The 27072-nt window shown below is 44.0% G+C and overlaps 1 protein-coding gene across 7 annotated transcripts in view; it reads left to right on the top strand.

The window, feature by feature from the left end:
- LOC138576642 (excitatory amino acid transporter 1-like) overlaps positions 1-27072 on the top strand; it is a 718046-nt gene that overhangs the window by 371160 nt on the left and 319814 nt on the right. For 4 of the 7 annotated variants that reach the window (XM_069649571.1, XM_069649574.1, XM_069649570.1 and 1 more), the window contains one exon: positions 15062-15241. The exons of the other annotated variants lie outside the window; for them this stretch is intronic. The gene's annotated coding sequence lies outside the window, so the exon portion shown is untranslated. The remainder of the gene's footprint in view (positions 1-15061; positions 15242-27072) is intronic. 7 annotated transcript variants of the gene reach the window in all.

Here is a 27072-nt window from a genome sequence, read left to right as displayed (position 1 = left end):
CATTTCTTTTGCCTTTTGTTGAATTGCATTCTGGTATTTTGTAGTCTGTCAAGATGGGGGGAATAATGCAACAATTATACAGTTTTTGACTAACATAGTTCAATAAGGATGTATATATTTGAGTGACACTATGGTATGTGTACTTTTCAAGTTAGCTTTATAAAGCAGCGTATTGTTGAAAGCCAGACATGGGGTGAGGAGGGGAAATGATGAGATGGCAAGTAAGTCATGAGTATTTGCCCACGATGTGGAAAGAGAGTTTGCAATCCTGGACACTGGTGCAGTTATTTTCCCCTGATTGTGACTGGCACCAGTAAAGGACACATGTGAGTGGACATCGTAACTTTTCTCCAGAAAGGCGGATGCAACCCCTTGGGTTTTTTGAGATTGGCAACCTTGCTCAAGTATTTGGCTACAAGGATTTTACTTGGGTTGTCATGTTCCCACTGCAGATGCTTACTCGCAAGATCACAAGCACTTGTTTCGTATTGGGATTTAGTCCAGGGAATATTTCATGACAGATTGCTGGGTTTGAAAAGTGAGCACCTTTTATACTTTGCCAGCATATTTATTGGAATATTTCCTCTATCACGTTATTTTTCTGGTGTTCATTACTTTTTTTTTTTTTTAAGTCCACTGTGGTTTTGTCTTTCGCACTTTCATCTAAGGAGTAGGTCTATTGAACTACATTTGTATATTTCACATTAAGATATATGCTCACTAACTGTGCATATATTCATGGGTGCCAACTTTTGATTTTCGCTATGGGTGCAGAAGGTACCTTGGCATGTGTTATTCTTGCAGCCAGTAATTTTCTTCCAATTTTCGCACTGCTTAAATGTGGTTAGTTTGGGTTGTGCAATGTATCACAACAGTCACCAAGAGACCAGCAATAAAGCAAGGGGCTTGGAGCACGCTCCTTAAACAAAGTGTGTGGTCCATTGCAAATAATTTTCTCTCACTGTGCATTGCCTAAAAAATATTGTGAGTTTTCAAAGCCTGCAATCTTTTATACATAACAATACCACTGTCTAAACAGGACAGAATCCGTTTGTTATTGATAAACGTCTTTGAGCGATGGGTTGCAAGTGTTTTAAAATGCATAGTGGCTATGCCCACCGGCCATGGCCGAAGGCCACGGCTTGTGGTTTGGTACTGTATGGCCGTGCCCACCAGCCATGGCTTTGGCCATAGCTAGTGGTCTGGTTGTAAGGCTGTGCCCACTGACCATGGCCGAAGACAATGCTAGCGGTGTGAAAGAATTCTAAAAATCTATGGAGTAACAAAACCCTTGAAATTCAAGGAAAAAAACATTCGGTGTGGGGACTTTAAGGTGAGCAATACATTGTAACAAAACCTTGAAATTCAAGGAAAAAAACTTTAGTTGCAGCGACGTTAAGGTGAGAACTTAATGCAACAAAACCACTGAAATTCAGCTAAAGCCAACTTAACATCGTACCCCCTGTTGTGACGTCTGTGACCACAAAGATGACATTACAGATCATATCACTGGGGATAACACTAATTACATTGTATATAACTGATTACATCAATAATGGAATTAGACATAACATCATTTATAAGTTAGCTCATGAAAACTTTAAATTTAGGCCATGGACATGGCCATGGCAAAGGCTGTGGTCACTGGCCAGCACCAAAGGCCATAGTTAGTGGTCTGTTAGTGTTCAGAAATACCAATGTGCATGGTTAAAAGCCGTGCCTAGTGGCCATCATTATTTTAAAATATACAGTGGGCACCATTGAAAGCTGAATTCAGTGGCCATGGCTAAAGGCCATAGCTAGTGCCCATTAATATGTTAGAATATACAGTCTGCACAGCCAAATCGCGTGGCCACTGGCTATTATTGTGTTGAAGACCATGGCTAGTGCCTAGTTAGTGCTAGTTAGTTAGTATAATCTACAGTGGGCACGGCCGAAGGCCATCGCTTATTGCATTTTATTATTTTAAAATATACAGTGGACATGGCCAAAAGATGAACATACTGCTCAAGTTCAAAGGCCATGACTAGTGGCCCATTTATATGTTCGAATATATAGTGGGCACAGCCAATGAGTGTGGCCACTGGCCAGTTTTGTGCTAAAGTCCATGGCTAGTGCCTGACCAGTGTATATAATATACAGTGGACATGGTTGAAAGCTGTATCCACTGGTAAAGGCCGAAATCTATTGTTCGTAGCCTGTTAGTGTTTTAAAATATTCAGTGCACATGGATGAAGGTTGTGACCACTGTCTATAACTGAAGGCCATGACTAGTACCAATGAATGTGTTAGAATATATTTGGCCATGCACATATGTTAATTGCTTTTTATTGGTCTCCAAAGCCATCTTTTGCATCAACTTCAACTAGTTTGTTATTCACCTCATTTTTCATCTTCCCAAGTTCTCCTCTGTTTCTGATCCTAGATGCTCCTTGCACTTGTCACCTGCCCATCCGCATATAACCTTTAAGATACTCTTATTAGTATTTATTACTCTGCTTCTGGAACAAACTTCCAGTTCACCTCCTCTCACTGACCTCACTGTTAACCCTCCAGCAAAATCTGAAAAAACATTTCTTTTCCACACATTCTCTGCCACTCAATTCTTCAATCCTACCCCTCTGGCTAACTACTCATCTTGACATCATCTGCACCCAGATGCAGTGAATTCGGCCCAGTACCCTGTGGGGATAAGTGCGATACAAATCAATCAATACATCAATCAAAACATGCTTCCTGTAGCAAAGTACCTTCACTTACTCAAAAACTATGTGATTGAATCACCAACCAATTCCAAAGTGCTAACTACACAGCAAGTCGTCAAGAAGGAATGAAACTGGAAGCAACTTTGAAACCCTGGTCAGTGACATTCAGCCTACAACCTCACTGACAAACTGCTTTAAAACAATATCTGAACCAGACTTTAAAAGATTGGCAAATCTTGGCAACAAAGCCTGCTCTCCAATTGACTCTGAACATAATGCAAACAAATCTTTAACAAAGAAACCCAAGCTTTCTACTTTTCCAAATTAATGAACTACTCACTTGAAGCAGAAATTGTATCAAACACGTGCAAGACTGCCTACTAAATCACAGCTAGAGACCCTGATGGCCACTTTAATTTCTTTCCTACCTCAAACATACCATAGCAGGGCAGAATTCTAGAGCGCTACATATAGAGGCAAATCTTGGAACATGTAGAGACTAATAACTTACTAGATTGCTCAAAAGTTGGTTGTTAAACCTATGAGAGGCATCGAACTGGCACTCGTTTCCATTTGGAATAGTCTTAACGTTGCAGCGGATGGCACCATAACCTCAGCACTCCTACTCCTCGATATTTCAGCAGCCTTTAACACAGGGAACCACAATACACTAATCCGGAAGCTTGAAGAAACTTTTGTCTGATGAGACTATTTCTAACAGAACAAAAATCACCAGTTTGCACCGGTGTGCAGTGAAAAAGTCGAAAACATTGTCGAGTGACAAAAATGTCGACATTTTTTCTAATGTTTTATTTTTTTATTTACATGTTTTTTTTGGGTTCTGCGAGTAAAAAAAAGGGGTAAAACAAAAAAAATACAAAAAAGGGGGGTTGCTCGGGGAACCCCCATTTCAAACAAAAAACAAACACAAATAGACATTAAAAAAAAATGCGACTTTTTTTTTGACATTATGACTTTCGACATAATGTAATTCGAAAATATCACTATAAACCGTTCGAACCCACGATCCATTTACCTGTAGAGGTCCAGAGGGATTAATCTTCTTTTCATCATCTGTGTGACCCCTTTAATGAAGATCATATTATTTTACAGGCTCGCCTATTACAAATATGTCCCAACTAACCAAGCCCACCCACTCTCTTCCAGATCTACTAACCAAACCCACCCACTCTCTTCCAGATCCACCAGAGTGCCTGGAGACTGGGCAAATGGAACAGAAATGTCCACTCTGAAAAGTCACGTCTGTGATGCTGGATACCATATTTACACCTCCAATATTACTCTTAGTTCCCTGCAATGCCTTGGGCATGCCAGGACCATGAATCTGAACTTTTCAGCCTCCTTCTAAAGTGTGGATCCTCCTTACTCAGAGTGCATTTCTGGCATATGTACCTCTTTATGATGGGCTTCTCCATATTTATTTCATTTTTTCTTCCATTTTCCATTTCCCTCCTGTCAGCCTTGTCACACCAGACACATGCAGTCAGTGTAATGGAACCTCATCCCAAAGACTGTGCTCACATATCTCCCTTGTAACACTCAAGAAAGGTTGGGCAACCATCCACACACCCAGAAGATTGGGAAGGTAAATCCCAGAGATGTGGACTACTGAGGCTTCTTTGCTTTCGTAGTGACATCGTAGCCGATATATATGAAGACATTCTAAGGGCAATGGAAGGGGTTGAGCTGATAACTTAGACAAGAGAGAAAGCGGGAGGGGGAAAGGGAGAGAGGGAAAGAGAGAAGGAGAGGGAAAGAGGGGGAGACAGACTGAGACTGTGTTAAAGTAAGCATGTGCATATATACACACACGCGTGTGCGTGTATCTAAGGGAATATGAGACATTTGGAGGCACTATTACGCAGTTCAGGAGAGTATTTTAAGGAAATTGAGAAATGTGGTACAAAACAGCTTAATTTGTAGGGGTTTTTGGGAGAGTGGATCTTCGGACATATCATGTTGTGGTGGGTGGGCAGTGGGAATTCTGTGGTGTAGTTCTGGACAGGAATGTACTCTGTGTGGCAGAGTGCATTCTTAAATGTGTGGTTAGAAATCTCTGTATTGAATTCAATTGTTTATTTGTATAGCGCACCTGACCCTCAGGACACTGGGCGCATTGCTTAAGGTACATGAAAGGTTACAATAAGCGGTTACAAAACGTAGATACAATATATTACAGGTAACAATGAGAAGAAGATGTAGGTGGTTATAAACGGTGATGGAGTAGAAATATAAAGTAGACGGCTAACCAATAGTGGATATGGTAATACATTGACGAACTATACAGTTGTGGGTATAGTGAAGGTGAGACCTGTTCAGAAAGTCTCAGGCGTATTGCTTCAGGTACATGACAGGTTACCAAAAATGACATATGTACATACAGTATAGTACAGGTGCCAAGGTGAAGTAGATCAAAGGGGTAACATACAGCATAGAGTAGAGCAGCAGGCAGACATATATCAATAAAGTATATGATACATTGTTGAGTAATACAGTTGTAGGTACAGTAGTGGTGGGAGCTATTCAGAAAGTCTCAGGAATAAAGGTGTATTGAATCTCCTGGGTGGTGAGCCAATTGTTTTACAAGGGTCATACATTGATATAACGAAGGTTCCATTCTTAGGGCTGTGGGTATAGAATTCCATAATTTGGATGCTAGGACAGGGAAGCTACTACCGCCGATTTTTGGAGGTTGAATCTCAGGACTCTGAGACAGTGTAATTGAGCAGCTCTGGTAGACCGGTCAGATTGGTTTTTGGAGAATCTAGCTGTCAAGTATTTAGGTGCTGAGTTAGAAAAGCACTTGTGAGTAAGAGTGAGAGTTTTGAAAGATATTCTGTTCTTAATCGAGAGCCAGCGAGCGTTACGTTGGTTTCGGAAATGTGGTCTGATCTTGGTATATTGAAGGCAGATCTAAGCGCATTATTTTGCAGTAATTGAAGTTTGCTCAAGTTTTGCTTGTTGGTTCCTAGATAAAGCGTGTTACAGTAATTCAATTTGGATAAGAAAAGTGCTCCGGCTAGAGTAGAGCAGCTTGATGTTGAAAGGAAAGGTCTGCTAGCGTTTATGAGCTTGCAAGTAAAGACTGTCACAGAGGCTGTCACATTTACTTGCTTCGTTAAGGTTAAGGCTGTGTCAAGATAAAAGCCTAATTTCTTGACTTCCTTAGAGACCAGCATATTAATGCTGTCTATGTTAAAGGCATTGTATCTGGTGTCAAGTTTGTTTAGTTTAGCTTGGGAGCCAGTGAGCAGTAATTCTGTCTTCTCATCATTGAGGCAGAGGCCATGGGTAGCCATCAATGCCTGAATGATGATATTTTTAGTAGTTTGGTGTCTTGGTCATAATTCCCAGAGATGGGTATGAGGACTTGAGTGTCATCTGCATAGTTAGTGTGGGTGACACCCAAGTGGTCCAGATCATCAAACAAAGGCTTAATAAAAAATATTATGCAGCGTTGGTGAGACGCCAGACCCTTGTGGTACTCCGCAGGTCACTGGTGCTGGGTCCGTCAAGGCTGTAGGAGAGAAGACTCTCATTGTTGTACTATCGAGGAAAGATTGTATCCAGGCCATAGCTTTGTCAGGGAAGTGGGCTGATGATATCAAATGGTCATACAAGACTTCATGACTGGCAAGGTCAAAAGCGGCGGATAAGTCTTGCAGCAGAAGGAGTGATATGTTTCCCCTTTTTGGTCATCTATTTGGGTTTTCAAATCTAACAGTGCAGTTTCTGTTCCGTGTCTAGATCTAAACTCAGATTGTTGCAGGCCTAGAAGATTTTTAGCTTCTAGATGTGCTTCTATTTGTAAATACGCAGCCTTGTCCAGAATCTTCAGCAAGAAAGACACAGTGGTAATAGGTCTGTAATTTGTAGGGATATGTAGGTCAAGGTTCTTTTTTTTTTAGCAGAGGAAGGAACCAGGTGCCTTTCAAGTTAGGAGGGACTGTGGTAGTTTTGAATGTGGAGTTTATTAATATGCTGATGGAAGGTGCAAGTTGAATTTTGGATTGTAACATCAAAATTTTGTCTAGAAGGGCTGCCTGTATTTTAGTGCACCAGGCCTTGACCTTGGAGCAAGTTTCCGTGGGGGCAGTAGGTGTTTCAAGCTCTCTGAGGATGGTAAAAAGCTCTCTGGTACTGGATTTGGCGTTAGCGATTCTGTTATTATGTATGTCACTTTTGGATTGGAGAATGGCAGACTTGTAACAACTAGTGGTTTTAGCGAATAAGTCTTTGTTGCTGGCTGAATGGTGGTTTTTCCACACGGTTTCTGCTCTTCTTTTGTTATTGAGTAGAGTTTTGAGACTTTGGGTAAACCAAGAATTAAGTTGTGCTTGGGGTATGGCTTTACGCAATTTCAAAGGAGCAATGGTGTCAATGGCATGGCTAAGTGTTGAGTTGTATAGATCTACAAATGTAGAGGGGTCTGGATTTGTGGCTGAGTAGTTAAGGATGGGTTGTTTAAGAGGTAATAGGTTCTCTATTGTTATGTTCTTTTTGTTCCTGGTTAGTGCTTGTGGTGCTAAAACGGTAGGTACGTTTAGATGAATGCTGGATTGTAGGGTGAATGAGAGAAAATGGCGATCAGTCCAGGCGCGAGTTGAGTTGGTGAGGATATTTGTATCACAATTGAGGTCCGCAATCCAGTATAGGATTCTACCTTTATTGTGCGTAGGGTTAGTAATACAATGGGAGAAACCTAGTTCTGCTATAAAGTTGGCTATGGTGGTGGCAGTGTTATCATTTGCATCTAGGAGACCTTGATTCAGTCACCAAGAAGTAACATTTGTGAGCCAGGTTTAGTATTAGTGGAGAGGAGTTGTGAGAAATCATCCTCGAAGCTGAGGATAGGACCTGGAGGTCTGTATAGGAGGTGAATTTTTAAAATGTGTGAAGCTGGAAGTGGGAGCTTCAGGGATTATAGCTCTGCTGATGAGAAAGGAACAAATGGCAGAGCTCTTGGACCTAGGTGAGCTTTAGATATGACAGCGACTCCCCCACCTTTTGGAGGTTTATCTGTCAAGACTTGTCATGAGGTAGTTGTATGGAATGGTTAGGGATAGTGAGGGTCCAACTGCCGTGTGCAGCCAGGTCTCTGTTACGGCCAAGAAGTCAAGCTGATTAGAGATAAGGTCAACAATGTCTCGCGCATGCGCCGTCAGTGATCTAGCATTGATGAGTGCTCCTTTGATAGGGAGTTAGTGTTATTAGGTTGGCTGTGTGATACTGTGTTACTGGAAGAGCGTGAGGGGTGAGGTTTGACTGTTTTTGTGGAGGTGTTCAAGGTTTTTTCAAGGTAGACATAGTGCACCTAGAATTAGGTTTGATTGGGGCTGTGTTTTTAGAGACTGGTAAGGTTAGCCTAAATCTGGAGCCTAGTCTAAGGTTACGGATTGTAGATGGGCAAGGTTGGTTGGGAATAGGTTTAGTGGTGTGCCGCTGCATCCATTGGATTGTTTTAAGGACATTAGAATAGTTAGCTGTATAGTGAGTAGTAGATTGTGGTAAGCAAGAAGGCAGGAAGTAGGTAGGTACTACGTCATTGTGGTGAGGTAGTAAGGTAGACATGGAGATAGATATATCGTTCTTACTAGGTGATGTGGCAGAGTCAACAGTAGGTTGCATAGTTGGCAATTCTTGTTCATATCAAACATTGCTGATACGAGTAGGAGTATGGTAGTTTAGTATAGCCAATATCGCATTTATTAGACTAGGCTGGTTAAACAAGGGTGTCGCATTTAAGATAGGCATGACTAGCGGGAATGGTAAGCTAGTTGAGTCACTAGGCTAGTAGTTTGACTGATAAGGTGGTACAGTTGTGCAGAGTGGGAGGGCAAATGGCGACTGTGTCAAGATACAAGACTGTGAAAGCAATTTCTATCGGGATGCAATAGGCATAGAACGATTTACAACGATCTACAATAACAATTACTGATAGTTTGTTATGGGCAAAAACAGGTTTCATCAAAGTGTAATAGCAATTACTGACAGGATGCAGTAGGCAATTAGCAGTAGTGCCACAGGCTAAAGTAACAATTGCTGACAAGATGCAATAGGCAATGAGCAGTAGTCCCACAGGCTAAAGAACACCTGCTGACAAGATGCAATAGGCAATGAGCAGTAGTCCCACAGGCTAAAATAACAATTGCTGGCAAGATGCAATAGGTGGACAGCAGTCCAGCATACTAAAGTAACAATTGCTGACAAGATGCAATGGGCAATGGGCAGTAGTCCAGCAGGCTAAAGTAACAATTGCTGACAAGATGCAATAGGCCATGAGCAGTAGTCTAGCAGGCTAAAATAACAATTGCTGACAAGATACAGTGGGCAAGTACAGTCGTCTGCCAAAGTGTAATGGCAGTATCTTGGTAGATATAGTAGCCCCATAACGATTTTCAGCACGATTTAATATGGGCAGAGATGGATTTAAGGCAGACAGAAGTCATTGCTCACCTTGCAGCTTAAACCCGGTAGAGGGTGATGAATAGTCAAGGCTGTGCATGACACAATTCACATCAGCCCAAGCAAGAGACATTTCCAAAGGTAGGGAGAATGCCCACCTATTAACTTCCACCTGTGCAAAATTATGTACCACATGCAATAAATATCACACATACCACCAGCCCATAACTAGGCAATATTATAACAAGCATTGGCAAAGCCAACAGTTTTGTCTCGTCTAGAAGTATAAGCATTTGCCAGGTACTACCATTAGATGCCTAGGTACTTGCATTATTTTGCCCCCGCTACCATAAATGGCCAGTAATACCACTACGGCTGTGTTTGGCAAGTGCCTTTTGCCATTGCCAATTCTTGTTTCTTATTATGGTCACTGTTCATTGGTTAAAGATGACCTTGTGGGACGGCTAAAGATCTTGATAAACAACTGCCGGAAACATACAAAGTTGTTGAAATCATAAAATGAATAATCGTAGGACGTTCAGAATACCATATTTTATCTTCTGCTCTGGACTTTACAAGGGGGGGGGCATTCCCACCCCCAGATGTGTCTAGCAGGAAGAGGGGGCGGAATGGCAGCTGCAGAATTCTGGACCCCCAGGGGTGGGTGGTGGCTAATCAGCACCTATACTCGCAACTACATAAAATCGGTCTATGAACCTCTTGTGATTGTTGGAGCTTATGTGTGAGCTGCAGAGAGTCCCGCTTCGGAAATCTGTGTTACCAGTTTATACATTAAGGTGCATGCCACATGATGTTGCAGTGTTGCTTTGGGAAGGTAGGGACTCTAATAAGCAACAAATTCAAGTGGTAAAATTGTTTCAAATAGGTGCCATTTTCACTTCGTCCTTACCAGCAGACACGTTTTTGCCCACTAACCTGTTTTACAATTGTGCAAAGTAACAATAATACAAATGTGGTTAATTAGCTAGCACTTCATGAGGATTCCTCCTGCTTCTAAGTGCTGTAATAGTTGTCACTTTTACTACCCACTTTTAAGGATTCAATGAATCATTTGGGGGGTGATGGGAGAGAGTGAGTCTGCCGGACTAGGCTTCAAACCATGACGCTTGGGATCGTTCTGTTATCATCCAAAAGCAACAACCATACATACATGCAGGTGCTTAATATGGATGCTAATAGAGGAGATTCCCTTTATGGGAGATGTAGGTGAAAAGGCCTTTTCCGTGTCATAATAATGCAGTTTAAAACTTTTTTAGATCAGCACCCTACAAAGTGTCCGTTTGGTGAGGTTTGAAGTCGAAGGTTTATCGCAAATCAACACTTGATTGTGAACTAGAGACTTTGCAGCACCCAATCCCACTAAATCGCACCCATCCTCGTCTCAACATCTTTTCACCACATATTCTTTCATAATTCAGGAATTTGACTCTGCATCTTCCAGCCATTCGTTTTCCTAGATCTCCCTCCACTCTCCCCTCATCCAATTATCTCCCATCATCCATCCAAGCTTTCCTTCCACAGAATGGCCATTGTGTTGTCTTCTTATCACATGTTAAAGCTCTCCCTATTGATTGCCCTCATGAGATCTGCATCCACTCTATACTCCTCATCTCATCATTGTCATATCACCCCTCATAACTTTCCCTACACCCATATTCATTATATAGGCATCTTAACAACACCTAGCACATGATTCCTCCTTCTCCCTTCCCTAATCGCCTCACCATCTTCCTACCATCATCACCTTTGCTCTGCCTACAGCGTTCCTCATTTAAGCATCTCGCTACCACCACCCAACCTAGCTATCTGTCCTAGGAAAATAGCTCCGAGGCAACGCGCTCGTCTTAGAAGCAAGACGACACGGAGCAACACAGGTTCGATCCCGGGGTCCCTGCTTAGAAACCTGTAACGCTCAGCTGGTATCCACAGGCACGCCACCCAGCCGGGTTACTCGCTGGTATGCTTCTAGGCTTTGCCCTGATGTAGTCTGCGGGGAAGGTTCTGCCTGAAAATACAGGAGGACTGTGTTCAAGACTGACCGACTGAGGCAAGTATCCTCCCTCCACCCCTGTATAATTTCAGTCCCTCTGGTGCCCTCTCCTCACCTTGTGGTAGAATTAGGCGTGCTCTCCGTCCGCCCTTCTTTGCAGGGGCGCGTTGTCTTTCATGGGCGAGTGCGGTCCAGTTACTTCACTGACGCCGGCCAGTTTGATATTGTTCAGGTAGGTCGTATTGCTGTTGTTTAGTTTTGTTGCTATCCTGCATGCCTTTCTTTGTTTAAAATGTCTCTTTTTTCTCCCTTAGGTATGCAGAGCTTCAGCGCAGCGAACTGGCTTGGTTGAGCCCCGCTGGTAAATGATGACGCATTAAGAGCGCTATGACGCGGTAAGTAAGCGCTATGCGCAGCGCTGCGAAGTCTTGGCTTTGCTAACCTGTGTTTTCCTTCCTTGTAGGTCGCAGTGTTCTTCAGCGTGAGTGGAATGTCCGGAGTCGTGCCAGCCGAGAGGAGACCAGCCAGGTAAGCCTTTTGAGCAGTTCGTAATTTGTAAATGTCTCTACTGCTTTCTTTAATGTTGCCTCTATCTTCCTCTTTCAGGTCGTTCTGTCCGGGAGGCGTGCAGATTCGAGGAAGCTGTTCTCAGTAGCTGCGAGTATTTAAAGATGAAGACTGCAGGTAAGATACTTCTGCTAATGATGTTCCTTTTGTCTCTTTGCAGGTTCTGCTTCTCCGAGGTTCGAGGGAATAGCTGGACACAGTGAGCGTCACGTTGCAAGCTGCAAAGTAACGCAAAGCATGTTGTCTTGCTCGGGTGTGGTTTAAATAGCTCCAACAAAATGGTCCAGGAAAAGTAGTCCCTAGGCTACCACACCCAAAACACTAGACCGCATAGCTTGGTTCTTAGGCACCAAGCTATGTGGATGCCTCCATGTTGGCTGACAATACAATAAAGTAGTTCCCAAGCACATTGTTTTTCATGGTGTATGAGCCTGGCGCCATAGGCGTCGGGACTGGCCCCATGAAGGCTTTTGAAGTGGATGCCAGGCTCTAGAGGCCGAAGTCCTGACTCCACCTGGCCAATGGGTTTGCCAGAGGGGGTTTTGGGCGAGGGTCGTGACAAAACCTCTGGGTATTAAGCGCATTATAAAAACCCATTACAATTAAAATCTTTACAGCCACCCATCATATCATTATTTTCCTACTACCCACCCTCGTACCTCCCATCCCAGCATTATGCTGCAGCATAATTAAAACAATGCTCTTAGTTCTCTCTCCATCCTTCCCTGCCATATCTCAACATCTTTATTCCAATATGTGTAACTCTCCCTCTTTTATTCACTTGTCACCCCACCTGTTCTCCTAAGTCTCCCACCACTCTTTCATCATCTCAATTTCTTATCCTCTATCCTCAATTCTCCCAACTCTACTTTATCCTGGGCTCATTGCCTTACTTTCTACCACTTTTTTCTTACCATATCATCGACTCCCTACCATCCAGTTTATCGATATGGTCCCCTTTCCCTCCATTCTCTTTCCTCTCACCATCTCCGTATCTTCCTAACACACATTATCCTAGATATCCTTCCAACCCTCCATCCAGGTTTTACCACATCAGCATATGTCTGCTCTTTGTCTGAGCTGTACCTCCACCTTCCCCTCAGCAGAAGCATTTTTCACCCACCCATATTCTTTTTTTTCTCCCTCCAACCTACCCTCAGCATCTACCAACTAAGCTCTCCCTGCATTATCCCTTCAGCATAGCCTCTTCCTAACAGGTTCTTTGTGATATTTCTGCAAAAATCATGTTTCGGTGATACAATAAATCTTATCTATAATAACTGTATAAAAAATTGAAATTAATTTCCATTGTACATATGCCAAGTCATGATTGAGGGCTCTAACATAGCCTACATTTAAATGTGGGCTATCTTAGATCCATCGATCACAACTTGGCATGTGTAAATTGGAAGTAAATTTCCATTTTTTTTTATACAGATTATTAGAGATACGATATATTGTATCACCAAAACATTATTTTTTGCTGAAGAGACCTTGGCGAGTTTAACAGATTACATGTTTACTCACCACATTACTCAATGGGAAATATACATAACCTCGATATATGGTTGCAAGTGGTGATAGACGACACGCATATCTTTATCCCAGACAGTGGTGCGGTTGCACAGCTCCGTTCATTCAGTTTGAATTAAATTATTGTAAGTATTATTAAGAGAGGTTTATGGTCATTTCATCTAAAACCATTGCATCTGATGCCATTCCATCAAAATGTTTCCATCTAAACAATTTCCATCTAATGCATTTTTTTCCTTTTTGTTTTTTTTTCTTTTTTTCTCCTCCCCCAAGACCCAGTTTTTTACCCTTTGAAATGCACCTGAACAAAAATTAACCCTTTACCCCCCAAAAACATGCATTAGATGGACATTTTTTGATGGAACCATTTTGATGGAATGATATTAGATGGAATGGGTTTAGATTAATTGACTAGATACCATTAGACACATTAGTGATGGGATATAAAGAGATTAAGATTAGATAATAATATTATTAGTGTGCAATGTAGCAATGATATTTTATAATTTTCTCTTTCTCGTCTTTTCCTTTTCTTTTTCTATTACATATTTCTTTTCTTAATACTCTATTTAAATTTTACCTAATTGTGATGGATAATATCAATGGGAATAACATCATTTGGATTGTGTTTATCTGGTGTGTGGATTACCTCATGATCAATTGATTGATATCAATTATGGCAAAACATTATTTGTTTTTGCAATTGTTGTGATGATTTATGCAACATTATTGGATCAATAATTGATGGCAACTTTTCACTGTTGGATTTACAAACAAAAGCACAATTATGAAGTCTTGAGAATGACTAGTGGTCGAAACGCGTGTCGGCATAGCGCTACCATTAAATACATTACAACGCAAACAAGAGCTGTCAAATTGAATTTTTCATTTGGATATGAATTTTCAGAGAAGCGCAGAACAGTGGCAACCAAAATATTTTAACTTGTGATTTTAGGGGAGAGGGGGCTGAATCCCTGCTACCCAGACTGCAGCTATCCTGGTGCTATGTAACCTCATAATTTATGTATGTACATATTCATATATAATTGAACCCAAACACACTTTAGAACCAGGCAAGCCCCAGACCCTGTACACCCTAATACAAAATATATTTAAGTGACCTTGTAATTATAAACATGACTGATAGTAACATCAACTGGTGAAGAGCAGTATTGTCACTAAGCTTTATATTTACATAACTCCAATGAAGAGATCTGGTCAGGAAAGTCAGTTCAGAGAGCCCTGCAGAGCCCTGGCTCAAAAGCAATATTTGGAGACTGCCAGGGCTGAGCCCTGGCTAGCCCCAGCTCACTTAAAGCCCTTGCTCTCTCTCCCCTTCTGTTATGTTACTGTGTTTTTGCACTGCGCCATTTAGCCACCATAGTAGAATCAAAGCGCAGAATACTTGTCTGAGGCATATTATGCCCCTGCCCAGGATCCACAGACCTTCGTCTGCTAGGAAGGCCAGCACGAGCAAGGATGAAGTATGAGGGAGGGACAGTGGGAAAGGGAATTGCAAAAGCAGGGAGGTAGCTAAGCGGGTCTAAATGCTTGTCCTAGTATGTCTGTATGTTCGTCCATTATATATGGTATATTTGATCTCCGTGTTTTCCAGTGACCCATTCTAGCCCTCACTGCTATCTTCCTGCCCTCCATCCTAGCGAGCCACCCCTCCTCATTTCAGCACGTTTCCACCACCCACTCCCTTGCTCTCCCTCCCTCCTCACCTCCTTATCTCCCTGACACCCCCTCCCGCGCCCCCTCCCACCCACACTGTGCATTTTACGACTAACGCGGGCGATGTGTTTTCTCTTTTAAGAAAGGGGATCCTGGGTGCTGTGCTGGAAGCCGAGGCGCGGACTGTGCGCAGTTGCTTTCATTGCCGGGAAGAGGGAAAGGGCTTTTCCCATTCCGAACGTGGAGCCTTTTGTGAAAAGGAAAATAATTCACTCTTTGGCTGGATAGAGCCTCCGCGAGACTCGGCGGCCCTCGTCAATAGGTAAGTCCCGGATTCTTATTCTGATCTGTAGACTTGTATTAGAACACAAATACTACTAACAATATGTATAACTATTATTTACGATGCCAAACAAAACTTCCCAGCAATTGCTTGTTATGTTCTATGCCTCCATCCACAGGAGGTGCTGGGCTTTCACAGCGCTAGAATAACGGGTGTTACTTGTGCTCCGTCATTTGGTGATGATGGGGCAAGGGGGCGCCTGGGAGAGATGAGTCCACTTCGCGCTGAAGTTTCCATCGTCCTCTCGCTGGCTTTATGCGCCGGGTGTTGCCGAGGTCTTGTGTTTACCTGTAGATCACACGTTGGAACCCTGGCAAGAGCCGACTCAGCCGTTTATCTTTCCGACCATGTTAAAATGAGAACCCTTTATCTAGGAAACAATAACACGTGTTTAAGCGCCCAGCGGCCATCCGCGACGCTGTACTTTGGCCGCTTTATAAGTGGCTTGTCCGTAAATGCAGGGGAGCCTCGCCCCTGCTCTTCGTATTCGGAAACCCCTTTGCTTTTTGAGGACTTGGCTCTCGTTCGTGTAGGTAGGGTTTCTCGCAAGTGGGGTGGTTTGCACCTCTTAGACTGACTAGATCTGCTTTAAACTGCTAGTGTCATAGGGGTGTCTGCTCGCGACCCTTCGCCCCCCCCCCCCGCCCAAGGGCCAGTGGGACCTCGCGAAGGTGGGAGAAGCACAAGGCGGCACTGAAAGCCGCGCGAAGGGGGCGCCTTGACGCGGGTCTAGTGTTCCTACTCCAGGGGGGCATTTATGTAGGGGGTATACCGATTCGAGGGTTCGGGGGGAAATCTTGGGTTGCACCTCAAAACCTATATGTAATCTACCAGTGACTGTTTCCATATGGTTCCATGTCTTTTCTTCGAATGTTCACTGATTTTTATTTTTTTGAATTCTTTTTCTTCTTTTTTACCAACAAGTTTACCATAAAATCCGGGGGGAGAACACGCCCCCGCCGTACCACTACCCGCCACCAGCCAATATTGCCTTGCCCCAACTCATCTACCATTTTAGTTGTAAAACAATGAAAAAAATGAGATTTTCTTTTTTAAATAACCTTTTACACACTATTTTTTTAATAAAAACCTATTTTACACAAATCTTTTCATATAGGTATATGTAGAAAATGTATTGCTAACATGTACTCTTAAGACATAGAAGGAGAAAGGACCAGAGTATGTTGACGTCACTGGGCCTGGCGGGAAAGATATTCGGCAGCATAGTCCTACAAGTGCGCATGACTGGAGATGAGCATTCATACGGCAGAAGCATGGTTATCCCATATCGGACACACTGGTTCGTGGTTGGATTGGATTCCAACATCCAGATATCTGTTGGGGGGTAAGTATGGACCTTGATGGCACCAGAAGGCCAGGCAGCATGCCAGCGGAGCCCAGTTTAGAACCTCTGGAAATGGTCGGTGCAGACCTAAATCATCAGCTTGCCCATCAGGCTTTACTGATTAAATGAATGGCTAGTCTGTCCCTGGTTGGTTGACCGCGGCCCGTCACTGCGAAACCAGCCTTACTGTGAAAAGTCCACACAGACCATGAGGAAATCCATCCCACGACTACACGCTCAATCTGAGAGGATGGAGGAACGAGGCTGGAGGAACGAGGCTGCAGCCACGGTGGGCATTAATCGCCACCGATGGCAAAAAGAAGAAAGCCCCCAGTTGGAGGTGTGAGAAAGCAAGGAGAGTTCGAGGGGGTGCCTATTCCTTAAATGCAACAGAAAAATGCAAGTTCTGCCCAGAAGCGTAGAACATCGTGACGTGTCTGTACACTGGTACACAGATAACAGGGTGGTTGGGCATCGATGCAAAGCATCAGTGCCAGAGTACTTGCGGCATTGAGTCAGGAACAGAATCCATGTGAATTCTTGTGATTGACAGTTTCAATGGGTGCTGTGCTATCGGGTGGGATGTGCGAGACTATTGGGTGAATTACAATTGAATCTGGCCTCATAATACAGGGCTATATGACTAACACACTGACGAAAACACGTGGAGAGTCCTATTGAAAGGATGGACAGCCACTAATGTTTTGAAGTGGGGGTGCTATGCACAAACAATATATTATAAATACGTGTGTGTGTATGTGTGTGCACATGCTCTCATTATTTGCCAACCTCCCTTCCTGACACATCCTACCTCTTTGTGGCATAGACAATCCAGTAGATTGCAGGCAAAGTGAGTGACCTTCTTGCAGAGGATGGTGGCAATGCAGTTTGTGGTTTAGAAGTCTGGCGTGGTAGGTCTAGGTAGATATGGGTTGTGCGGTGCTGTGTGGACGTTTTGTTAGAGGGCAGGCTATTCTTGCAGGGCTCACGGGTGGTGGCCTCAAAGAAATGGCCGTTAAGGGCTTTTTTTTTGAAGGACAACAGTGTGGGTAGGTTCCTTAAATGTGGGGTTCAAGGTGCTCCAGCGTTGCAGGGAAAGACGTATATAATGTTTTTTTTTACCTCAAACAGGAGGCTCAGGAGTTCTTGGCTCCCGTACACCCCACCCAAAGGAGGGACACATTTAGACCCCTTTTCACTCCTTTTAATTGCTCAGATATTCCACAACACCAACCCCTTACACCCCACACCAGCTTCCGCATTGTGCGTGTGTACCTGATGCTGCCCACTGAATCTTTCTCTCGTATTCTTTCTGCGTCATCGCTGCTCAGCTTATATAGTCACCCACCAGAATCGAGAACAGGGCCTTCGACTCAGCTGTGCTGTGTGATTGAGCGTATTTACAATGTTTGTGGTTTAATTCGTTGTCCGCTTTACTTTGGGATCGGATATTATCCATTAAGGTGGTGGGCGGTAGTCTACTGGCATCAGCCAAGCAAAAAATACACACAATGATACTTTAGGGGGGGTGGAAAATTAGAAAAAATCCAAGTTGATACTATTGGTCTAACTGAAATGGACATCTTGAGCTGGTTGAATGAAGAAGTCTCTAGGGACTGTGATTGTGAAACCCAATGCACTCAAGCGTTGTAAGGAAGGACACCGAAGAGGGTTACATTTCAATATAAGGGTTCATCCTTTGGTCTGCGGTAACCGACTGTGGCCTGAGCTTTCCTCTAATGAAACGTGAGGTTTATGCCCTGTACGTACGTTTGTTGATATTGCAAGGGCAACAAGTCGACAGTTCTCTCAGTGCAAATCGATTTCGGGCTCTGAGGAGTGTCAAAGTAGCGAGGCCAGGACCCTGAAATGGACAAGCAAGCTATTCCCAGTGCGCAGTGGGCGGAGGTGGCAATGGGGGCTCCATCTTGCACGCATCTTTATTAGTCAGAAATGTTGCCATTATTCTCCGTCTCGCTCATTGGTTTCCTGCACGGCCCTCCTTTTGAAAACCAATACAATTCAAGCTGAAGAGGATGGGTAGGCAGCACTTTCTCAGTCCGGGCACCCACCCTATGGAACACACTGCCCCCTGTGTTACGTGCCATTCAAGAGCAGGTTTATAAGCGTAAGAAAATAGAAGGTCTTGGAGAGCTACCCCCTTTACTAGGCCAACTCCATATGTGTGCCACGCACTTTAAAGACCGTCCAGGTGTTTACTGCCCGAGGTGGAGACCTATGTGGTCTTCAGACTTAATCAATGAAAGATATGGAACCACCAAAGGAAGCGCATGGGCAAGATTCTGTGCGTCCTTTTGTAGCCTTTTAAAAAAACAAAAATACTGCTTGTGGGAGTGCCCCTGCGCTAGGCTATGGGTGGAAGGTCATGAGGGCTAAAGGATACATGATCCGTACACGCTAACCCGTTCCGTCTTTTGCTGATGCAGCGGTGGTGCTTGGGGCGTCTCCGGCGGGACGTAGATTCTCGTGCGCTGATCTCTTTTGCACTAGTGATTTCTCAATGCTCATGATTTCTAATCCCAGTGCAGCTTTTCTCTACAGACATTTGTACTTGTCCCGTGAAGTCAGTGGGGCAGAGGAGCTGGCCAGATGGCTTAGCGGATGGCCCAGCCCATGCAGGGGGCGCTGGAGGGTCAGGCGGCATTGCAGGCTGCCCCTCCGGCCCCCTGCGCCTGGCTCGCCTCCCCTCTCCCCAGGGCAGGGGGGCAGAAGGGGCGTGACCCCAGGATCCAGCTGGAACCAGGCTGTGCGACCCTAGAGAGGTGCATACAATGGCCCGGGATGCATGAGTTCGCCCACTTTGCACCCCGGTTATGGTATCGTATGTCAAACAGGCTGTTTGTGTCAGACTTTAAGGGTCTCCATGGTAGGACCAATGTAGGGGGACATGGGCTGGAATGAGGTGCTACTGCATCTTGCTTTATTGGGGCAGGAGGGATGATTTGAACTCCACCCAGAGGGCCTGCAACGCTAATTAAAACTCATCATGTTCCGTGCTTTAACCTGGGGCCAAATATGGAGTCTGCCATCTGGTTTCACTCTAGGTGCAAGGGTGTGGGGGGGGGGTGAGAACCTTCTGGTGGGGGTGCTTTCAGAAAGTTTCAGAGGAACGGTTTTGAAGGGGATGAGCTAAGGTGCAAGTTCTCTCGTTTTGTGGCTTCCATTTCAGGTGCCCTTCTCCAATACATTGCTGTGTTTTCGCCAGGCATTCCCCAGGAGGCGTATTATTTTGTTCTGATGTTACTTGGAGAATTCCTAGGAGCTTCATAGAAATGTTGGAGAGTAGCGTGGGCTGACAGAGTCCTGGAGCCTTGACCAGGTCCATCTGACGCTCCAGAACCGTTAAACGACCTGGACAGTGCTTATCGGAGATTTCAGAGTTTTTCTGGCTGCGTCAAATACATTAGGGAGTTCTAGGAGGAAATGTGCCCCAGTACCTAGAATGCAAAGATCCAGTCACCTCTTGCCAGAGGGCTGTTCCATGACAGGTCATGGCAGGCTTGACCTCGAGTATTTCCTCTGTAAAATGCACCAGAGATATGTTTCTTCTTTTCTCAGCTTTTTTTTTCATGGTTGGATCTTTGGTTGTGGCTGATTCTACCGTGTGTAATGTTTACTATTCCTGTGGTATTTGGGCAATAACAGCTTCGTTGTGGACCCCAACACCACGGGGGTAATGACCTCTGAAGGAGTAGGGGCAGAGTAGACCTGCCAGGATTCCAATCTGTGACCAACCACTGACCGTGAGCTCTCTTACCAGCTGTACTGGGCTTCTTTCTAGTGTTCCACCATCAGGGAGGCACCACAGGGTACACAAATGGCTCTTCAAAGGTAAAATCTGCACTGGGAGGAAGGGGGTGCCAATATGGCACCAGCACTTTGCCGGAGGCAGCATGAATCGCTGCACCAGCCTTGCCTGTGGTAGGGCAACTGTTGCTAAGGTCAGTGGAAGATTTGTAGGCCGTGTCATATGTCACATCGTACGTCTTTATGACATATCCCTGATATATTATGCCATGATATGTTATGTTAAGATCTCTCATGGCATAAGTTAGGTCATGATATGTCGTGCATCACGGCATGATTGCATTTTATGATACAAAATGGGCTTCATTCCAAGTTTGGCGGTGTGGGGAAAAAGTGGAGATAATTCTGTTACCTCAATTTTTCCTGCACAGCCAACGTTTGGCATTATTACCACCAGTGGAATTACCGGGTGGTAATACCGCCGATTGTTGGAGGTAAAGTGGAAGAGATACCTCCAGCTTCATGCTGGAAGTAGATCCTCCACTTTACCACCAAAAATTGGTAGTATTACTACTGGGTAATTTCGCCGGTGGTAATACTGCCAAACGTGGGCTCCATAATATGGGGAGTTACAATGCCAAACCACCACTTGTAATCCAGCGTTATTGCCGCTAGAGGTAATACCACCAGTGGTAATACTACCAGACCAAGTGGTGGTAAGGGTAATAATGTTTGGCAGTATCTATGGTATTACTGCCGAGATACCACCAAAATTGTAATGAGCCCCCAATGTTCTGATTTGCCAAGCCCTGTCATTACGTGTGATATGACCCAACATCATTTTAGTGTCTAATTTGACAAACAAAGTAGGCTCCTACTTTGACACAGTGTGCTCAATATTAGAAAACTAAAATGTGACTGTGACACAGTTCCCATATATTCGCAGATTGGATAACTCCAATAAAAAGTCAGTCTGCACAATTCCATTATACAGCCGTTACCAATACTCAAAATCCCAATAAATTCACAGTTTGGAAATTCCTTGTAGTCCTAATTTTCACAATTCCAGTATGCCGTGTTTGCAGAATCCCAATATAATCGCAGATAGACATCACCGTAGACTTCCAGCTTGAACATTTAACACAAAATATTCCAAATGCGCCCCAAAAATAATCTACAGCAAGCACCTGATGGAGAAACCCTGCTTGTGCAGTTCAAGGAACCCTGCCTGTGCAGCTCAAGAAACCCTGCTTGGGCAGCTCAAATTGAAAAGGCAAAAGCGTATACCTTTGCCCCTTAAAGCGTACCTTTCTATACACCTGGAACATAAGAGTACCTGCACCACATAATGTGACAAATCCTTTGCTGCTGGAGTCTAACCCTCAAGAAAATGTTCCTAGACTTGTAGTTGTCTTGAGCGGCCGTTTTACTAGCTTGTTTATACGGTTGCATGTGATAATAACTAATGAAATAAATAACTACAACTTTTAATCCCCCTGTTCCCCTAGCTTTATTACTCCACCCCACCCGGTTTAATCCCTTAGCCCACATATACTGTAAACAACATTTTTTTGTTATTAATTATTCGTTATAAAACTTACTTGTTATTTCCATTTGCTTTAATCACTGCATACCGTTTATACTTGTATGTCCTGAAATTCCAGTGCATTGCATCATGGAGGATTTGCAGCATACTCTTTTCTCACTCTGAGGTCAGCTTGCTGTGCAATACCCTGATGACCTCGGGTGGAATGGTATAGAGCGAGTTCCTAAAAGGACAGGCCGTTTCTTCTCCAAATCAATGGCTTCCCCAGTGCTTAATTAATGTCTTCAACGTAAGTTTGCAAAGAATCCCAGAATGGAGTTTTTGGGTATATGGATGTACAGGACTCGAAAAATATGAGCCTGGTCAGCGTTTGGAAAATTACAGCCAGTCTCTTCTTGACTGTAACTAGTTTACCCTGAGGGCCAAGAAGGGGTGGGGGGTGGGATCGCTGGTGTCAAGGGGGAGCAATGGGTGTAAACCTCCAACAGGAAAGTCGTGAGGGAAAGAATGGAATTAAGAGGGAGCAAGTGAGGAAATGGGGTAGGATGGAAGTTAGGAAGGTGGTGAGCAGATAGCAGGAGCCAGGAGTATTGTGTGGGGTAGAATCACAAGGATAATGAATAGTAGCCACAGGTACACCTGATGAAGGGGTAGGAAGAACATCAACCCGAAACATGCTTCACAGTTATTAAAGTGGATATTGAATTAACACGTTCTGATACGTGAAAGGTATTAAAATGAATAGTGCCGCATGGTCGGATGGGCGCTTTACACATTTACACCGAATATAAAAAAATATATCGAACACTGACCAGTGGCGTAACACAAAATATAGGGCCCCCTGCGAGTCATGCCGAGGGCCATACCCCCCAAACTTGGCAACAAAGCATGGGCCGCGCCACACTCCGGGCATGCCTGGACCACCATACATGTGCAATGTGCATGATCATGTTACTGCAGGCAAACACTGCAGTAGGCAAAAAATGGAAGAATGTGTTTTAATCAAACCTTAAATCTATCACCTTGCATAGAAAGAAGGGGCTATGCCCGAGTCCAGACACCTAAATGTACCGGCCAACTCTGTGTGTGGCCAGTATTATAATGCACAGTAATGATACCATAAGAAAACATGTTCATGCTGGCTCTTCCAGTATCCCCACGTATGAACATTCTCTTGTTGTCTTTGCCCTTAACACCTCCATACACATTTATATAATAAATACATGAACATACAAACGCACACATTTACACAACATACATACAGCACTCTCTCATTCACACAATCACCCATCATGCACTCACTCATAACACAAGCATACATGCCTCATATACATATTTAAATGATGAGTATACAGACACCCACACACACACGTTTACACAAGTACTCCGTTTTAGTCACATGAACATCCATCATGTGCTCACTCGTAACCCATTCACACACATATTTAAATAATAAATAAATTAACATAACACACATTTACACAACATGCACACATCAATAACTCTCATTTACACCAGAATCCATCATCAGACATTAATTCGTCTAACACAAGCATGCACGCATCCATACACATAATTTAAATTGAAAATAAAACATGAACATAAACAAACTTACCTTCTGCTGCGGTTCTTTCCTCGCCAGTGCTCAAGCCCCTGCTAGCATGATCAGGAATCTGGAAGCTTGCTGGTTTCTGCACATGTGTGAAGGGGCCTGTGCATGGGGCAACGAGACGCCCCACTCCAGCCTGCTCTCTGTATGTGCGAGGAGGCACAAGAGCGCCTCCTTGCACATATAGACATGCAGTTCCCCAGCCAGCATTTCCAATGAGCCATGCAGGGTTGGGGAAGCAAAACTCCCCCAGCCTTGCATGGCTCATTGATCATGCACGGCTAGGGAATTGTAACTGAAAAAATGACTGAGGGAGTGCTTGTATTTCACTGGGCTGGCTCCTCCAAAATGGGTGAGAGGGGGCCAAGACCCGGTGGGTCGACTCCCCCCTCACCCATTATGGACGAGCCGCCCCTGATCATGTTGGCCTTGCCCCTTATGTAAGAAATAGAATGCCAAAGAAAGAAAATGTCCATTCCACCTGCCCCATTGTGCTATAAACTCCCACCCCCTCCTCCATGTAGTGACATTCATCAAGTTGACTTTGGCTAAAAATACCAGCAAAACATGTAAGACAACATCCATGTTCCAATGCCCCTTGCTTGGGCCCCAGCCTTGAATGCACACATTCATACCCATCCGCCTACCAGCCACTCACCCATTGACTGCTGGTGATTAAGTTAATTGGAGAGGTGTAAGCATTTCCCATAAATATGCCAGAGCATAGCAAGGGAGTCTGAACCAACCAAAAGTGGTTCCATCCCCAAGAAATACGTTTGAATAATGAATTAAAATGGTGCACTATATAGCACACTTTAGGAAATACTGGTTAAAAAGCCAATTTGCAATTGGTTTTAATCCAAAAAATCCAACATCTGCACTTCACCAACAGTGCGCAGGAGCATTTCCATGATGCCTCTGCCCACAATATATGGCAGTATTAAAACATTCACACTGTCTGTGCCCATACATGTTCAGTTTGGCAGCATTTATGTATATGCCAGTATTCTGATATAAGAACGTACTGATTTGTGCTTTCCACATAATTATACTATAAGAAAACATGTCCACGCTGGCTCTGCCAATAAATGTCAAGTGGGACATCACCGGGAGAGACTCTCCTTTGGGGCTAAGGACTGGCGTTTTGAAGAGGAACTCCCTAAATCACTCATCTGTAACCCATCACTTATGACTTCCACCCAAAGAAAACATGAAGAGCAAGCTCAGCTTTGTTATTGTCATGGAGCACCCTTAAGTAAACCTGGAAAGGAATACTTGTTTGATACTAAGAAGAACATTATGCGAGCAATACAGAGTACTCAATTGACCGAGAAGAAGGATGTGGGTACTCCACCGGGGAAGTTCCAGCACTACATCATAAATCAAGGAGGAGGAGTCCAGAGAGAGTGTGAAGCTAGCAAGCTTCAAATCAGCTGTGCGAGCAACGCTGACGCAGAGCGGGAGGATCTGCTTCTAAGCTTGGAGTGTAGCTGGCATCCAAACCCTAACCGGGAGAAACCCAGAGCGAGAGAAACTGACGGACGGAAGCCTCAGACGTGCAACCGAATCTGAAGTGGTGGCGTGATTGAGACCAGTAGACTGGGAAGTCTAACAATGTTGCAGAGACCACTTACCCGACTACAGTACGAAGCAAGCAATGAAGAAGCGAAGGAAACCAAGAACTGAGAAGCATACCTGACAAACAGCAGAGAGGATCTTGTCCTGAAAGAAGGCCTGGTGATGCTAACCATTAGAGCAAAAGGTAATGGGGGCAGGCTGGAGACCCGGGAGGGATGCCAAGAATAACAAACGGTAGAATCCTAGTCAGCATAGTGCAGACCTGATGCTAAGGTTACCTGCTAAGAGTGGAAATCTATATGAGAGTATTCATACTCATCTCAATAAAGGAGGAACAGAGAAATTAAAGACTTATTATTGGAACTTTGATACTCGTCTCAGTAAAGAGTGAATAATAGAGAACAAGGAGACAAATTATTGGAACACTCATACTTGGCCCAGTAGAGCCACAGAGTTGGAGGAAAGTAAGAATCAGAACTTGAACACACATACTCATCTGAGTAAGCCCAAAGAGTTGAGGAGAAGTGGGAATCATTATTGGAACCCTCATACTTGTCCCAGTAACTATCAAGCATTGGCGGAGATTGAGTAATTTTGGAAACAGCCATAATTGGCCCAGCCAAGTAAAGAGTCGGCATTGAATAGAGCAACAGACTCAAGTTTAACTAACAAGAAAAGAGAAAAGCATAACCTCAAAAGGGGTAAACCATGTGTAACGGATATTGTAGAGAAATTGAGAAGGGAGCCATTTAGAGAAATTGAGAAGGGAGCCATTTTCATGTGCCCTAGTTGTTTTGATAGTGGCAGGAACAGCTTAGATCAGTTTGAACAGAGGATGGATCTTCATTTTGGACTCACTAATGACTGACAAGCACCCTAGTTTGTTTGTGTTAGGTAGGGAAAATCCATAGCTCACGGAAAGTTAGTAGTTTTTCACTTTTCTTTTAAGAAAGAATATTCCAAAATGCAAGACATGAGTTCTTGTCTACCTTCTGACCTGCCACACCAGGTAATAAGACTTATCATGTAATAACATATCATGCTTGCTTTATCATGTATGGCAGCCCATTAAAAATATCATGCCACAGTAAGAAATGTCTAGACTGGCTGCACCCAAATGCCAGTCTAGCAAAGAAATAACACTTAATCATGCTTGCAGCTTGCTTTATCATGGATAATGCAAATCATCAGGATAATTAACTTAAGTTACTTCTCCAAGTACATCTCCTGTTTCCATGCTTCCACCATAGGGTGCGTTGGAATCTGTGTTCACTGCGCCACCCATAACTGCGCTAATGAAAATGTTGATGGCAATTATGGCATGGAGCAGTGATCAGATGGATCACTTTTCCCCTCCAACCTCCACCCCACTTACCTTTTCTTGAGTGTGCTGCTGACTCGATTGTACACCTGCAGCGTCAGTTCATCCCACTTATTTGGTGCAGTGCTGATGCTGCAGGGTCCTTTTTTTTTCCTTCTTTTTCCTGTTCTCTGCTTACCGTGATGGTAAGCAGCGGCCACCCGAGCAAACCCCGACTTCCGTTACTTCGACCAAGGAGAGCGGGGGACACCCCCGCAACCCCTGCTCTGCTTGGGCGCAGTAAAGGGAGTTATGGTTTTTCAAGTGCACAAAGGTGCAGTTTTCATACTGGCGACATTGCAGAGTCACAGTAATGGTACGATTCTATGTGTTATAGACTTCCAAGCATCCCAAGTGGCCAAGAAGCCAATTCTCAGGGTCTGGAACAACCATCTCATTTGTGGCCTGGGAAGATCGTCTAGAGAATCTTCCCCCAAGATCAAGGTCTTAAAATCAAAATCTAAAGACAACCCCAAAACTCAATTAAAAATCACTTTTAAGCCACTCCAAAAGAACCTCTCTAGTGCACTCCCATAACATGTGTTCCAAAGTACCTGTCAAATGAATGCTTCCCTAGCAGTAATCAGAATCAGAGCCACGCTTA

This window comes from Ambystoma mexicanum, chromosome 1p, assembly GCF_040938575.1.
Source record: "Ambystoma mexicanum isolate Mex_15411 chromosome 1p, UKY_AmexF1_1, whole genome shotgun sequence".
Lineage (NCBI taxonomy): Eukaryota > Metazoa > Chordata > Amphibia > Caudata > Ambystomatidae > Ambystoma > Ambystoma mexicanum.
Note: the sequence above shows the minus strand (reverse complement) of the source record. Positions and strands in the feature narration are given on the sequence as shown.